Genomic DNA, 16273 nt, shown 5'->3' with positions numbered 1-16273 from the left:
GCCCCGGCCGGCCGTGGTGGCCGTGGGGACGCCGCGCCGGAGCCGGGGGATTGATGAGGCTCTGCTGGGTGGAATTACCTCATTGTGCTTGTGCCACTCGGGGCCATCCATCTCCTCCTGGCTGCCCCTTTCCCCACCCCACAGCCAGAACAGCGGGCACTGCCCTCCTTGCCAGGGTCTCATGGGTGGCACAGGGCCAAGGATGTCCCCAGAGGTGCAGGAGCTGGGGGAAGTGGCCAGTTTGGACTAAGCTGGTGGCTTGTGGATGCAGTTGTTGTGCCCTGACAGCAGAAATGAAGACCTCCATCACCATAATGCATTGTCAGGCTGCGAGCTCAGCCTCCCCCCGAGATGAATGAATGCAATATCTCCGCCTGCCAGGGGGAAGGAAGGAGGAAGAGAAGGGAAGGAGGATCTGCCTCTGGGCTCCAGGCAGAGCTGCTGCTTGTGAGGCTGGAGGAGAAAAGGCATTTTTTATCTGCCAGGCAGGGGCTGAGGGTGCCTGATCCCCGTGGAGCCCGTGACAGACACGCTCACACTGAACCAAGGGCTGCAACGCTGCCGGGATGAGTTCACCTGCCACTGCAGCAATCTTGCACCCATGCTGCTGCCAGCTGAGGCTGCAGGGCAGTTTATTGTCACAGATCAACCCCAATTTCAGCTCATGTAACCCAAGGATGGAGGGGAACCATCCAGACCTGGGAGGGCCACGCCACTGGCAGCGTGTGTGCACAGCCACAGGAGTCTGCATTCAGTCATTGGAAAGTAGGACAAGTTTCACTCTGAAGTCTGACTGCTGCTGCACTGACTTGGAGTGAAATAATGAGGGCTGGGAGTTGCAGGAGACTCACAGCTGAGCAGCCAGCTCCTGCAGGATCACCTCTTTCTGCAGCATCACCCTTAGGTGGATTCTTAAATCCTCTTCCACCTTGGACTGGTCCTTCCTGGCAGGCAGGCATCCCTGCTGTGCACCATGGCACTGGGGCAGGCTGGAAAAGGCATTTCCAGCACCAAAACCAGCTGGGAATGACACAGATATTCCAAATATTCAGGTCACACTGTGGTCATAGGTTAATTTTGTGACCATGGGAAAAATTGCTTTGCATTTCTCCCTTTCCCAGCATATGATGTGCCACTGGAACAGGGAAGTGCTCACAGCACAGCTCAGTGAGCGCCCAGGTGATGCTCTTGGTCATATGGAGCAGTCCTGGAGTTGGGCTTGATGCTCCTTTTGGATCCTTTCCAACCTGAGATGCTCTGTGAAACAGCAGTGCCCGTATCCAGCCTCTCCTAATAATTTGTGACACTTCCAAGAGCAGTTGCAAGGTGCAGAGTGGGAGCTGTGCTCTGACAGGGCAGACATCACATGTTTGCAAATAGTCACTTAAAGCAAGAAAAGAAGGTTCTGAGCTGAAGGACAGGGAGCCAATAATTCATCTGAGTGCTAAACAAAGTCCAAAGTACTCACATTTCACCAAATCCAACCCAAGGGCAACACCCTTCTCCTGTTCCTGAGTTTTCATGGCTATTTACAGGTTTTTGGATGAACATGAGAAAGTTGATCTAGGAATGGCCAAATCCCATAAGCTGTGGGTAAAACCTTCCCCTACAGACTGGTTCAGGGATGTTATTAAAGCCATTCACATTGGGGTTTCCCCATGATAGAAGGTTGCTCCTGATCTCTGACAGAATTCCTCTGCAAGGACAGAATTCCTCAGCAAGCACAGAACTCCCCTCCATGCTGTGGGATGTTGGAGCCTGGGCTCTGCTCAGCTTTTGGCTTCCCCTTCCCCACAGCTTTAACCAGAGCTGCTCTGGGGGGTGGTGGGGTGTGATGGGCAGGGCTCAGGGGGGGATCAGAGCAGCCCCACCAGCTCAAAGAGCAGGATCAGACACTCGTGCCCAAAGTGATGCCGGGATCAGACAGTCATGCTCCCCCCAAAGTGATGCCAGGATTAGGCACTCATGCCCAAAGTGATGCCAGGATCAGACACTCATGCTCCCCCCAAAGTGATGCCAGGATTAGGCACTCATGCCCAAAGTGATGCCAGGATTAGACACTCATGCCCAGAGTGATGCCACTGGGCCCAGGAAAAACCCCTCACACCATGGCACAGGTGTCTCTTATCTCTGCACACATTTTCCAGCCTCCCATCACTGATAACTGAGCTGTCACATCAGCCACTGTGTCATTTTTTGGCCTCTCCCTCTCCTCACCAAACTCCCTGGCTCTCCCCAAGCACAGGATGCTGCCAGAGAACCCCAGCCCTGTTTTTCCTCTTGTCTGGGGCTGTTGCTCTGAGTTTTTCCCTGGAAGGTTGGGCCAGCCCTGTTCAGAGCCCGTCCCCATGGCTGATCTACGATGCCCCTGTAATCTCCAGTGACATAAATTTCCCTCCTGTTTGTCTCCCCGTGTCACATCCTTCTTGTGCCGTGTCTGTTATTGTGTCAGGGCTTGCCTGGTGTTTCAGCATTTTCCCTTGTTTGTCTTCTTCACCTGAGGAACTCCATTATGGGATGTAACAGCTTTAATAGCTTGTAAATGGGAGACTGGAGATTTTATGCTTCAGGGAGTACCAGCCATGGCAGCTACTACTCAGGAGTGGCCTTTGCCAGTGTTTAGTACCTAAATTGGTATTTTCATCCAACTTTCTTTCAAAAAAAAGGGGAAAATAGCTTGTTTAAAGCTGTCAATCCTTATCAGAGGTGAGGTGGGATTTGGAGGTGGAAACTGGGGCAGACTGGTGTGACTGGGAGCAGATGGTGGCTCCTCTCCACATCCAGCAGCAGTGCTGGGTTTGTCCCTGTCACCTGCACTGATCAGCCTTGAACCAGGGCTCAAAATGTCCAGCTTTGCCTCTCTCTTCCCAAAATCCTGCCCTGTGCCTGGTGGGGCTGCAGCCTTGGCTTCTGGAAGTGGCTGTTTGACTTTCCCTCATCAGCACAGAGCAGCGTGTGCTGCAACCAGGATCTAATTAAGCTGGCTAATCTGAAGGAGGTACTACATCTCCATGGAAAACTGCTTCAGTTTGGCTTCTCTGAATAATAAACAAAGCACTTGGGCAGATGATAGGGTATTTAAGTGTTTACTCTTCAGAGCATTAAGTGCTAAATTTGTTTTTAGCTCCCCAATGAAAAGCCCTTGCGGAGTAAAAGCACACAAGGGTCTCAGTCATCCCTCGCAGTTTTCCTCCACTCCTGCTGTGTCCAGAGGACAGCCTGGATATGCAGCAGCCTGCAGCACCAACCTTTAGGATCCCAGGTTTAATCTGCTGGCAAGGAGCAGGGCATAAAGCAGAGCCAAGCCCCAGATCCACCCATGGGGATGCTGTGAGCAGAGCCAGCCCAGGCAGGGGGCTGCCTTCAGTAACTCCGAACTGCCATGGCCATCCTCTTCTTTTTTTAATCCATTCCATCCATCACTTAGTGTAATAAATTCCCTAAATGGAAAAGATAGGGACAAAACCCTCCGAGTGAGCCAGAGCACAGAGCTCATTTCTCCTGCTTCCTCCTCCTTGCTGTGACACGGCTCTTGTGGCAGCTGAGGCCTGGGATGAGGGACCTGGCCAGGAGAACGTGGAAAGGGAAGGAAAAAGGGCGCTGGGATGGTTCTGTGCAGCCCCAGGAGTGGAGAGGCTGTTCCAGCCCACGTGGGGCTGTGATGGGCTGTGCTGGTCACATCTGGCCACCGCTGGCCAAAGACCACGGCAGGGAGGCCTTGGGGGCTGAACTGGCCATAGAAAGGGAGCACAAAACCAACAAAACAACTTTCCATTTCTAAGGCTTGAAGGGGTTTGCACCCTGCCATGCCGGGACAAAGGGAGAATTAGCAGCCAGCAAAGGGAAAAACAACACAAAGCCACATCAGAGTGTCAAGAAGCCAAAAAGCCTTTTTCCTCCCTTTTGCTCCTTTTTCCTCCTTTTTCCTCCCTTTTCCTCCTTTCTCCTCCTTTTCTCTCCTTTTTCCTCCTTTTTCCTCCTTTTTCCTCCTTTTTCCTCCTTTTTCCTCCTTTTTCCTTTTTCCTCCTTTTCCCTCCTTTTTCCTCCTTTTTCCCCCCTTTTCCTCCTTTTTCCTCCTTTTTCCTCCCTTTTCCTCCTTTTTCCTCCTTTTTCCTCCTTTTTCCTTCTTAATGCCCGGTCCAGCTTTAACCCCTCTTGTTGTGGATGCGGGCTCGGCTCTGCAGCACTTTGCATTCCTCTGCCTGTGCCTGGGCTCAGCTCTCCCCGCTGCTGCTTCAGCTGTGAATTTTTAAACCAATTTTGACACATCAAAACCGATGCAGGATGACTCAGAAGTTTTCAGACAGAACTTTCTCCTTGCAGCAGGGGAAGGAGGGGGCGCGTGCATATTTAGCAGCAACCGCCTCCTTTAAATCGACTCTTTTTTTTCTTTCTCTTTCTTTTTCTTTTTTTTTTTTTTTTTTTCTTCCAGAAGAATATTATGGTTCAGGCAAATTTGGGATGTGTCTGAACACGCTTCCCGTCCACATCATGGATTCAATTACAACGCAACACTTTGCAGATTTCTGTTAAATTTTAACTCGTTTCACATGGGTTGGGTGAACTTTGCCTGACATTTGGAAGCAGGCAACTTGTGTCATCAGGTTTCACTCACACTTATCTCTGCAAACATATCCTTGTACCCAGCCCAGCACCAGCACAGCCGTGGATGGCATGAATTGGACCTGAAATGTGCTTTCCTGGGGCGTTTGGCTCAGGGAGGGCAGGTGTCACCTTGTCCCTGCACTGCTGACCATGTGCTTGGGCTTGTGTGTGGGATGCACACACATGGACAGAAATTGTGGCAATGTGGTTCTTGCTGGGAGGTTTTGGTGAAGGGCAGAGCTGGAGCCATGAGAGGGGAAGGTTTTGAGATGATCTTGTTGCCTGCCAACCTCCAAATTGCGGGGATGCACCATGGCAAAGACAAAGGGGTGCCCCAAAGACAAGCTGGTGGCCCCAAAGACAAGCTGGTGGTCCCAAAACCTGGGCAATCCCAGCTCCATGGCAAAGCAGTGGAGAAGGGCCTCTTTCCTGTCCCAAATCCAGACAAGGGCAGCGTGGCTGGATCACTCTAGCAGGATCAACCTGGCCATTCCCTGCTCTCCTGCATGAAAACCCAGCGCTGAACATCTCCTTTGAGCAGGAGGTCTTTGAGATGGCTGAAACCCAGTCTGATCAAAGCCTGGCTGCTCTCCTGGTGCCAGGCATCCTCGGAGGGAAGAGGGAAATATTAAAACCCCAAGATCAGTCAGTGGCTGGTTCTTACTTGAGCTGCACCGAGTGACCGGCGCTGCTGATCAAAGGCCTCGCCACTGTTGTTTTAAAGGTGACATTAACATTTAAGGAGCTTTTGAAAGCCCTGGCTTGCAATAAAAGGCCAGACACTCAGTCACAGAGCAACTCAAATGCAAGTTTAATGATAATGAAACAGCCTTTTGTTCTTAAGCTCAAAGAAGAACCACAAACCTATTTATAGTGTTTATAATAAGGGCTGTGAAGCCTTTTGCACACAATCCAGCACACCGATACCTGCGAGTTATCCAGGGATCCTGGGAGGGTGCAGGGAGATTTTTCTGCTTCTCCTTGGCTTCCAGCCACAACTGCCATGCTTCCTTCTAGGCAGTGATGCCAGGCTTTGGCCTCTGCCTGCTTGTGAGCCTCTGCCAAGCCCTGATGCCAGCCTTACATCCATAAGCGTGTCCCCAGCCCAGGTGGCATGGCGTGGCATGGTGCAGTTGGCACTGCATGGCTTGGCATGGCTCCTCATGGCTTATTTTGGCACAGCCCTGCTGCTCATCCCATTCAGGACTTGTTCCCACCTGGAGAACATGTTCCCACCTGGAAGTTCCCCCTGCTGCTCATCCCATTCAGGACGTGTTCCCCCTGCACAGCCGTGTTTTGGTCCCCATTGGCACATCAGGCACCAAAGCTCTGTTTTACACCATTCTTCCCTCTCTGCAGCCCCATCCCTCTGCCTGCCCCCTCCCAAACTCCTCCTGGATGTTCCCTGGAGCAGAGCAGACCCAGGTGGCTCTGCCTGCTGATCCCCACTGCTCCTGGAGCCAGATCTCCAGAGAACCAGGCACATTTGGCAGCGTGGTGCAGGCAGCCACGGGGTGCTGGGGGCTCAGTGCTCACAGCCACCAGCCTTCTGCTGCCACCTGGGTTATAAATAGCCTGGAAATGGGATCTGAGCAGATAGGAGCCACGGCTGGGTAAGAAAATCCTCCTCTCCCAGCGCTGGGTCTGTTTTGTCTCTCACTGTGAAGCTCTTTGCTTTATGGCTCCCAGCCCTGCTCCAGCTCCTGTGCTTCACCTCGGAGCTCCAGTTTGGGCAGTGGCTGGTACCTTCCCTGCCACATGCCCTTGGAAATATCCAGCCAGCTCTCTCACCCTGCAAAGTCCTGGAGAGCCTCTGCTCCGCTGTACAGACATGCTTTTATGGCAGTGTGCTACATCAAAGATCTTTTTTTACGCCTCCTCACCCTCCTAGATGTGGTAAATAGTGCTGGGTCCTGATCACATGCATTCCCTGAGCAGGGAAAGAGCTGGCGAGCCAAGCAGGAGCAGGAGAGGGAGGTTTGTTCATCTGGCTCCTCAAAGGCTCAGGCAGGTCAGAGGTTCCAGCAGAAGGAGGAGTGCAGGATCGATATCCTGCCATGCCCACAGCGTTGTCCTGGGGGAATTCCCTCTCCTGCCTCTTGCAGTGGTGACCCAGGATTGTTATTCCTGTTTTCCAGAGGGTGAGGAGGCACTGCACTCTGAGACCTTGCTGTACACTCTGTCTCCTGCACCTGGTTGAGAGCTCCCTGAGCTGGGATGCTCCCAGAACCAGGATGCTCCCAGAGCCAGGATGCTCTCAGATTTTGGATGCTCCCAGAGCCAGGATGCTCTCAGATTTTGGATGCTCTCAGATTTTGGATCCTCCCAGAGTCAGGATGCTCTCAGATTTTGGATGCTTTCAGATTTTGGATGCTCCCAGAGCTGGGATGCTCCCAGATTTTGGATGCTCCCAGAGCCAGGATGCTCTCAGATTTTGGATGCTCTCAGATTTTGGATGCTCCCAGAACCAGGATGCTCTCAGATTTTGGATGCTCTCAGATTTTGGATGCTCACAGCATGGTGCTCATTGTCTCAGAGCCCAAGCTGGGAGCCAGGATCTCCCCTTTGCTTTCTGAGGCCATGGATAGCCAAATAAATTAGCAATGGGAATGTGAGGGGGTGGGGGAGGCAGCAAGGGAGAGCTGGAAGTGACCGGACCCAGGGAACAGATGCAACTCATAACGTTAACGAGGGGTTTTCCCCTCCCCAAAGGCACTGCACTCTTGAGAACAGGGGGTTTTCTATCCCATGGCAACACCAAGCAGGGAAAAAATGGGCCTGGCTTTTATTTCATTTTTTTTGTCCTTTACAGGAATCGCAGGCAAACAAAAGCCCTGAACAGATTTATCATTTTTCTTTCTCCCCCACCCCCTCCTTTTCTTTCCTTTTATATTTTTTTAAAATAGGGTTAGAACAAGATGGATGGTTCCCCAGGCCCAGGGAATGAGCAGATCGAGGCAACCCTGTCATCTCTGGCATCCCATTAAGCCAAGCTCTGCGAGGAGCCCACGCAGGACTTATTAAATTTCCCCCAGCCCAGACCCCAAAGCCCATCCCCAGCACGGGGCTGCCCCAGCTCAGCCACCTGAGTCCCACCTCACCTCCCACCTCCAGCAGCTCTCCTGCATCCCCCCCAGAGCATCCCCAGCCCCTCATCAGCCCGGGAAGCAGCTCCATCCATTCTTGTCAGCCCAGGCTGATTTGTCACCGCCGGGGTGACAAGTGCTTGTATGGCTCTGTCAGCCCCTCTGCAGCCTGGCCTGGGCCCCCTGCAGCACAGCCAAGGGTCCCCCCAGGGAAGGGGCTGGGGGCAGCGGAGGGGGGCACGGCCAGCCCCGACCTATCCCTGACCCAGGGGCTGCTGGGGCTGGGGAAACGCAGCCATGGAGGGGCAGCACAAAGGGTAAAAAAGGAAGAAAAAGGAAAAATAAGGGGGTAGAGAGATAATTTGAGTCCTACCAGGTCTGCACAGGGCAGGCAGGGAGGATGCTCCTCATCCTCATCCTCATCCTCATCCTCATCCTCATCCTCATCCTCATCCTCATCAGCATGGTTATTTCCACTTTAATCCTTAACAAAGCTGTAAACTCCTGACCCAGGGGCTGCTGGGGCTGGGGAAACATAGGGATGGAGGGGCATTACAAAGGGAAAAAAAGGGAGAAAAAGGAAAAATAAGGGGGTAGAGAGATAATTTGAGTCCTACCAGGTCTGCACAGGGCAGGCTGAGCTGGTGGGCAGGAAGGGAGGATGCTCCTCATCCTCACCAGAACAGTTATTTCCACTTTAATACTTAACAAGGCTCTAAACCCCTGACCCAGGGGCTGGAGAAACGCAGTAATGGAGGGGCAGCATAAAGGGAAAAAAGGGGGAAAAAGGAAAAATAAAAGGGGTTGAGAGGTAATCTGAGCCCTGCCAAGTCTGCACAGGTGGCCAGGGAGGATGCTCCTCATCCTCACCAGCACGGATATTTCCACTTTAATACTTAACAAGGCTTTAAACCCCTGACCCAGGGGCTGGAGAAACGCAGTAATGGAGGGGTAGCACAGGGAAAAAGGGGGAAAAGGAAAATAAGGGGGTGCAAAGGTAATCTGAGTCCCGCTAAATCTGGCAGGCAGGGAGGATGCTCCTCATCTTCATCCCCATCCTCACCAGTATGGATATTTCCACTTTAATACTTAACAAGGCTTTAAAACCGTTCGGCAGCCGGAGTTTGTTCTCGGCGATAAATTTTGAATAGCTTATAAATTATGGACAGCACACGGTGTGTGTGTGTGTCTGGGAGCAAGGGCTGGCCCCAGATTGCTGCTCCGTGGTGTAAAGCTGTGCTGGCATCCCCAGGAAGTGGATCTGGGATAGAACATTACTGGGATCAGCTCACATCCCAAAGCTCGGTCACGCCTGCCTCACACCTCCCAGAAATCATCCCCCAGCAGGCAGGAACCACAGGGCAGAGCCCCAGGGGGGCAGAGCAGTGCCCAGCACCTCTGTCCCCACCTTTGTGGGTGTATATAGTCAGGGATTTATGGATATGTGGGTGTATATAGTCAGGGATACATGGATACATGGATATATATAGCCAGGGATATATGGGTATATGGATATATGGATATATCGGTATATATAGCCAGGGATATATGGATATATGGGTGTACATAGCCAGGGATATATGGATATATTGATACATGTATATATATATAGCCAGGGATATATGGGTTTATGGATATATGGGTTTATATAGCCAGGGATTTATGGATATATGGGTATATTTAGCCAGGCATCTATGGATCTATGAATCTATGGATCTATGGATATATATATCTAGCCCGGAATATATGGATATATGGATGTATATAGCTAGGGATATATGGATATAAGGATATATGGATATATATAGCCAGGGATCTATGGATATATGGATATTTGGATATATGTAGCCAGAGATCTATGGATATATAGATATATATAACCAGGGATATATGGATATATATAGCTAGGGATCTATGGATATATGGGTGCATATAGTCAGGGATATATGGATATATGAATATATTGATATATGTACATTTGTATAGCCAGGGATCTATGGATATATGGATATATATAGCCAGAGATATATGGATATATGGATATATATAGCCAGGGGTCTATGGATATAAGGATATATATAGCCAGAGATATATGGATATAAGGACATATGGATATATGGATATATATAGCCAGGGATATATGGATTTATGGGTGTATTTAGCCAAGGATATATGGATATATAGGTATGTATAGCCAGGGGTCTATGAATATAAGGATATATATAGCCAGGGATATATGGATATGTGGATATATATAGCCAGGGATATATGGATATACAGATACATATAGCCAGGAATATATGGATATATGGATACATGGATATATGGGTGTATATAGCCAGGGATATATGGATATATGGATACATGGATATATGCGTGTATATAGCCAGGGGTATATGGATATATGGATATATGGATATATGGATATATGGATATATATAGCCAAGGATATATGGATATATTTAGCCACCAGCACACTCACAGGGTGGAGGGGTCAGGTTGCCCAGCTCCTGTTGGCAGCAATCCCCCAAACAGCCCAGCTCAGAACCAAACATGGCCTTGCCACAAGACCCACAAACTCCAGCTAAAATCCCTGCAAACTGCAAGCCCTGGATCCCACAGAAACCCCTCAGCTCTGGGGCTGGAGGGGATCCACCCTGCACAAAAATCCTGCCTGGGAGAGGTGATTTCATTCACAGCCACCCTGAAAGCCAAAGGGGGCTGTGCATTGGGCCTTTCCCACTTTTTCCCTGGCACAGTAATTAGGTTACAGCGTGGCTCCAGCTGTATTCCAAAGCTCTGATGTCCAATAAACGTGTACAATGTTCATATATGTGCCTGCAGTATATAAAGGCTGGAGGAAAAGGGCCAGTTTTCACTACATTAATTCATAAAGCAGGTCAGGCTGGTCTGGCCCTTTACCTCACTTGTTATTTCTATTTATTAGTAATATTGATGTTTCAACCAGGGAGCAGGACCCTATCGAGCCAGCTTTAATATCAGAAAAGATTTAGCAGGAGAGCTCTCTGGAATGAAGCAACAACCCCAACACTGAGCTCCCGCATGTGCAGCTCACAAACACTGTTATTGTTATTTCTGATAATGTTTCCTTTCGCATTCTGCTTCTGTGGCAGACCCAGAATCTCTGATTACCCTTGGACATGTCAAAGTCCAGCTGCACCCTCATCAGGTTATTAAAAAGCCCCGTCAGGACTGAAAACTGATGAGGTTTGAATGTTGTGGAGCCATGGTGATAACGGGGCAGGTGCCCACTGGTGTGGTGAGGTGATGTGAGCTCTGTAATGACCTGGGGAGGGTCTGGAAGGGCTGCTGGTGTGGGCAGCAGGACAGGGACAAGGACAAGGACAGGGACATGACAGCCCCTTGTCCACACAAGCCTGGACAATTTCCTCCCCATTTTTCTCCTCAGACTTTGATGGTTTCTGCCACATCCCTGCTGATGCTGCAGCACCCGATGGAGAAACCTGACCACCAACAAAATTCTGGGTAAAACTGAGCTGTGGCTGCAGAACCAGGGATTGTTTGGGAGCAGCAGGACTGAACTTGCCTGGCATCAAAGGCAGCACTGGGGGATGGATCCCTGCCCAGGGCAGCACTCTGGGATGGCACCCATGGGACTGGCACCCACCTGAGCCTTGCTGCCCACACAGGAAAAGTGTTTGGGCTGAATTAGGGAATGATCACACACTCAGAAGGTCAAAAGTAGGTTTTTAGGCCCAGTCCAGCTGCACTCTGTAAATTTTTAAGCCCAGTAAGTTTTTAAGCCCATCTCAGCAGCACTCTGGGATGGCACCCATGGGATGAGTGCCCTTGGGACTGGCACCCACCTGAGCCTTGCTGCCCACACAGGGAAGGTGTTTGGGCTGAATTAGGGAATGATCACACACTCAGAAGGCCAAAAGTAAGTTTTTAAGCCCAGCCCAGCGGCACTCTGTAAATTTTTAAGCCCACTAAGTTTAAACCCAGTAAGTTTTTAAGCCCAGCCCAGCTGCACTCTGGGATGGCACCAACGGGTGCCCTTGGGACAGGCACACACCTGAGCCTTGCTGCCCACACAGGAAAAGTGTTTAGGCTGAATTAGGGAGTGATCACACACTCAGAAGGCCAAAAGTAAGTTTTTAAGCCCAGCCCACTGGAGAGGGATACAAAGGCCAGAGCCACATCTAACCCAGCTTCAAACTCAGTGCCTGCTGAGATGCTGAGCGAGAGCCAGCCTGGAGTGAGCCAAGATACACTCACTTAACCAGGGTTCATCTGGCAAAAATCCCTGGAGTCATTGATCCTTGAGGAAAAGCAGGCATGGGAAATAAATAAAACTGTCCTGGTCCTTGCCTTCCATGTTCATCATCAATGCTGGAAAACCTCAGCAGCAGAAGTGAGGACAGGTCAACCTTTCATCCTCCAGCACATCTCCTGTGGCTGGTGCTGAGTTGGGGTCTGGAAGTGGAGGATTCCTGTCCTGCCAGGCAGCAGGACCCTCTGTGCACCTGTATTTTTGGAATTTCTTTAGGATGACAATATTTCCTACAGCATGGTGGATCACAAACTGTGTTTCAGTGATGCACCCAACAGCAGGATCAAAAACTGCTTGGAGCAGCAGCAAACCCAGATATTCCCAAAAAGCCACAGGAATTGTGATCTGCCTTGCCCGTCCATGGCCAGGGCATTTCACTGTCAGGCTGTGCCAAAAATTCTGGGATTTCTTGTGTTTGTGGAGCAGAGTTGTGCCAGGGGTACAAACCCCTGCGAGCTGAGGGGAGGAAACCAAGAGATTTCAAGAAATTTCAGGAAAATGCTTTTGGAATTCCAGCCTTGCTTGCTAAGCAAGACCTCAGGGGTCAGACCCAGCTCTTGGTGACGCTGCCACAAAATCTGAGTGAAACTGGGAGAATCAGCCAAGGTCACTCCAGGACTTCCCATCGTGTAAATGGCAGCAGAATCAACCCCCCCTCCCCTCCCCAAAAAGCTGCTCTCCATCCCCCCTCCCATCTCTCTTTTGAAATATTTATGTTGGATTGTCCCATGATTTACACTGGAAATCCCTGAGCTGCCTCTCTCTCCCCGAAACATGCAGCCTCAGCAGCTGGCAGTCAGGATTGCAGGATGCATCCTGGAAATCACAGTGCTGGGAGAGCAGGCACGAGAGCTGCGCAGGGGAATGACCCAGGCACTGCTTGTCCAAAGCACTTTTGGGGCTGTTTCAGGAGCTGGGGTAGATGAGAGGAGAACAGAGCAGGGGTTGTGCCCCCATATCCACTCACAGCATGCTGGGCAATACCAGCCCCCTGCGTCTGCCCCTCTGGGGGTGTGACACAGCCAAGAGGGAGTTTTTCTGGTGGACTTTCATTTTTGCAGGGAAATTCCAAAGGGCTGAAATAACAGAGCAGAGAAAGCCTCCTGGGCTCTGGAGGAGGAGGAAAGGGGGGATTGCGCAGGGCAGGGCTCAGGGCTTGGGGCAGCGCGAGAGAGCCAAGTCCAAGACCTCCTGCCTTGGGGACCATCCCGGTTTGAGGGTGATTTGGGGGTTTTCATGGCAAATGCTGGGGGTTTTTATCAACTGAGAAGAGAGAAAAATCAGCATTTCCCCGAGCTGATGTGAGGGGTGGCTGTGCTGCAGTGCTGCCGCTGAGCTCAGACGGGCAGAGCTCCTCACCAGCATCAAGGGCTGAATTACTTACACCAATGGCATTGCTGGTGATTTTCGTGGGAATATTTTGCAGAGCCAGCTCCTTTTTTACTCATGGGAATACCCAAGCTCACCTTGACAGACTCAGCAGGAACAAAGCAGGGATGGACCAGAACAGCCCTCAGTGGAACCAATGCCACACCAGCATGTGAGACAGCACAGGGAGGACCCTGGGGTGTCCCCAAGGCCACATCCAGGTCCCCATGGCCAGCCTGGCAGGAGGATGGAGCCCTTTATCCCCAGCCCTGTGCTATTTACTGCTTGCTCTGCATCCTGGCCTCAGGGCACGGAGGCTGCGAGGCCATAGGAGAGCGTGGTGATGAACATCTCGCCTGACCTACTTACAGCCCGGGCCCTGGGACCTTCTGGAATTCATCCTCTCACAAACACAACGTGTGATTTTAGGGCAGCAGAAATCCCTGCTGGATGGGGATGGGGATGAGGGCCCAGCCTCTGCTGGAATCGCCGCGGCTGCCTCGGAGCAGATATCAATGCACAGGCTCCATTAGCAACTCTGATTGCCACTGATATGCTTCTCATTAGATCTCAGGCCTCACACATCATGATTTCATTTACAAGATGGTTTTTGTTTTCCCTTCTCTTAATTTCTCTCCCCTCCCCGCTTAAAAAAAAAATTGAATCTCATTAAAACGTCGCAATTGAGAGCAAATCGTGCCTTAATCCAACCTGCCAGGGAAGCCAATCACCCTGGAAAAAACCTCCTTGAAGTCCCCATGCAGGGGCAGGCAGAGGGGGAGAATAATAAAAAGACATCAAATTAGGAGGTGCCGAGGCTTGTTTGAGCAGAGAGGAAGGGACTGTGGCTGCTGACAGGATAGCAATGCAAATCCCCTTTGGAGCACCCAGAGAATCAACCTAAATGGATTAATGTGAGGACAGAGAAGAAATTACTTTAGTTGTTTCCCTAATTCGATTCAATTTATTTTTATACGGCATTTCCATAGCGAGCATCTCGCAGCTGCGTCACCCAGAAGAGGAATAATGCAGCAAGGCTCTTCTGGCAGGAGTGCTCAGCAGAACAGGCAGCACAGCAGAGGAAGGAATATGAGTGCTGGCCTTGAGGATTTGATTTGCCAAATCATCAGGAAATCACATGCCTCTTTTGTTTTTTTTCTCCCTCTCTTTGTTTGTTCCCGATTTTACTAATTTCCCCAGGCTTTCCTCAAACCATCTCCATAAATACCGAGGCTGATTCCAGCCTCACACTGATTTTATAGCACTGTAACTCTGAGCTCACACTGCTTTTACACTGGTGCAGCTCCACTTATTTCAACTGAGTAAATTCCTGATTTATGTTTGGGGAAACGACAGCAGAAATAGGCCCATGGTTTTCCCTGGAGCAATGCCTGGCTCCCACCGGGGTGGGGAAGAGGAAGATCAGGTCCCTTGCAGTGCAAATGATGGAGAAAACTGACATTAAATTACTCCTGGACTCCCAAAATGACTTTTATAAAATTTTCTGTATTGTCAAAGTTAAAATTGGGAAGAGATCATCTGCAAGGCAGGGCTGGACATGTGGTTGATGGAGGGTGGGTTGTTGTTCCCTTCTACTTTTTTAGGTAAAATCAGCACCTCTTCATCACTCCAATTCCACTCATTTGTGCACAAGCTCTTCCTTGGTCTGTCCACCAAGAGCCTGGTGCTTTGGATTAAATTGAAATGTGGCCATCCACCAGGTCCCTTGCAATGCAGATGATGGAGAAAACTGACATTAAATTACATCTGGACTCCAACTTTCAAAAAGACTTTGGCTTTCTTTAATAAAATGTTCTGTATTGTCACAGTTAAAAATGGGAAGAGATCATCTGCAAGGCAGGGCTGGATATGTTGTTGATGGAGGGTGGGTTGCTGTTCCCCTCTACTTTTTTGGGGAAAATCAGCACCCCTTCCTCACCCCAATTTCACCCATTTGTGCACAAGCTCTTCCTTGGTCTGTGTGCTTGGTGCTTTGGATTGAATTGAAATGTGGCCATCCTGCTAGGTTTAAAATATTTAAATGTAATCCTGGGGAATGCAATCCCTTTGGAGAGGGGTGGGAGAGGTCAGCCTGCAGCCCCACAGCCCTCGTTAGTGCCAGCACTGTGGGGCCCTCTGCAGATCCCTGCTAACAGAACTCTAATTAATTTATTTTTTAAGGCTCCACACCAGGGAGCTGATCAATGCTTCGCCCTGGGGTCTGCTGTGTTTGGAGCACATTTCACTGCCTTGATTTATTCCCTGTGATGTGGAGGGATGGAGGCAGCATCCCAAACCTCCTGCCCCTGACAGGTGCAGCATCCTTTGAGCAGCACCTCATCCCTGGTGGAGGCTCCTTTTCAAGGCAGCTCCCTGCATGGACACCAGACATTTCTGGGGTGATTTGAACCCCTGAATCCCCCCCAAACTCCGCTGGGTGACATCAGGCTGTGGCATCCAAGGGACCCTGAGCTGGGCTGCCCACCCTGGCAAGTGTCACCCTCCCTGGGTTCTGCTCACAGGGAAATCCAGGTCCTGGTGTAATTTATGGCAGCCAGTGGTTTGTCATGGATTTAAGGAGTTTTCCCCTCTGTTTTTGCTCCAGGGGCAGAAAAGGGGAGATCAAGGCAGGCTGGCAGCCAGCAGGGAAGTGACCTTTGCTGCTTTGGAAGTGATGGAAGGACATTTTTACTCAGATGTGGGGCTGGTTTTGTGGCCAGGGCTCCCTCAGCTCCCACCAGCCCCTGAGGAGCCTTTTGAGGCGTGTGGTGGCCAAAATGCAAATGCCTTGGGGCCAGAGGTGTCACCTCAGCTCTCCTGTGCTCCAGCCCAGGTAAACCCTGATGTCCATGGAAGGTTCAGGGTGCCTTTATCCACCCTCCTGCTGCTGCTCCTGTCC

Source organism: Melozone crissalis, unplaced genomic scaffold (genome assembly GCF_028551555.1).
Source record: "Melozone crissalis strain CALT ecotype California unplaced genomic scaffold, PUWL_Pcris_2 ptg000041l_1, whole genome shotgun sequence".
Lineage (NCBI taxonomy): Eukaryota > Metazoa > Chordata > Aves > Passeriformes > Passerellidae > Melozone > Melozone crissalis.
Note: the sequence above shows the minus strand (reverse complement) of the source record.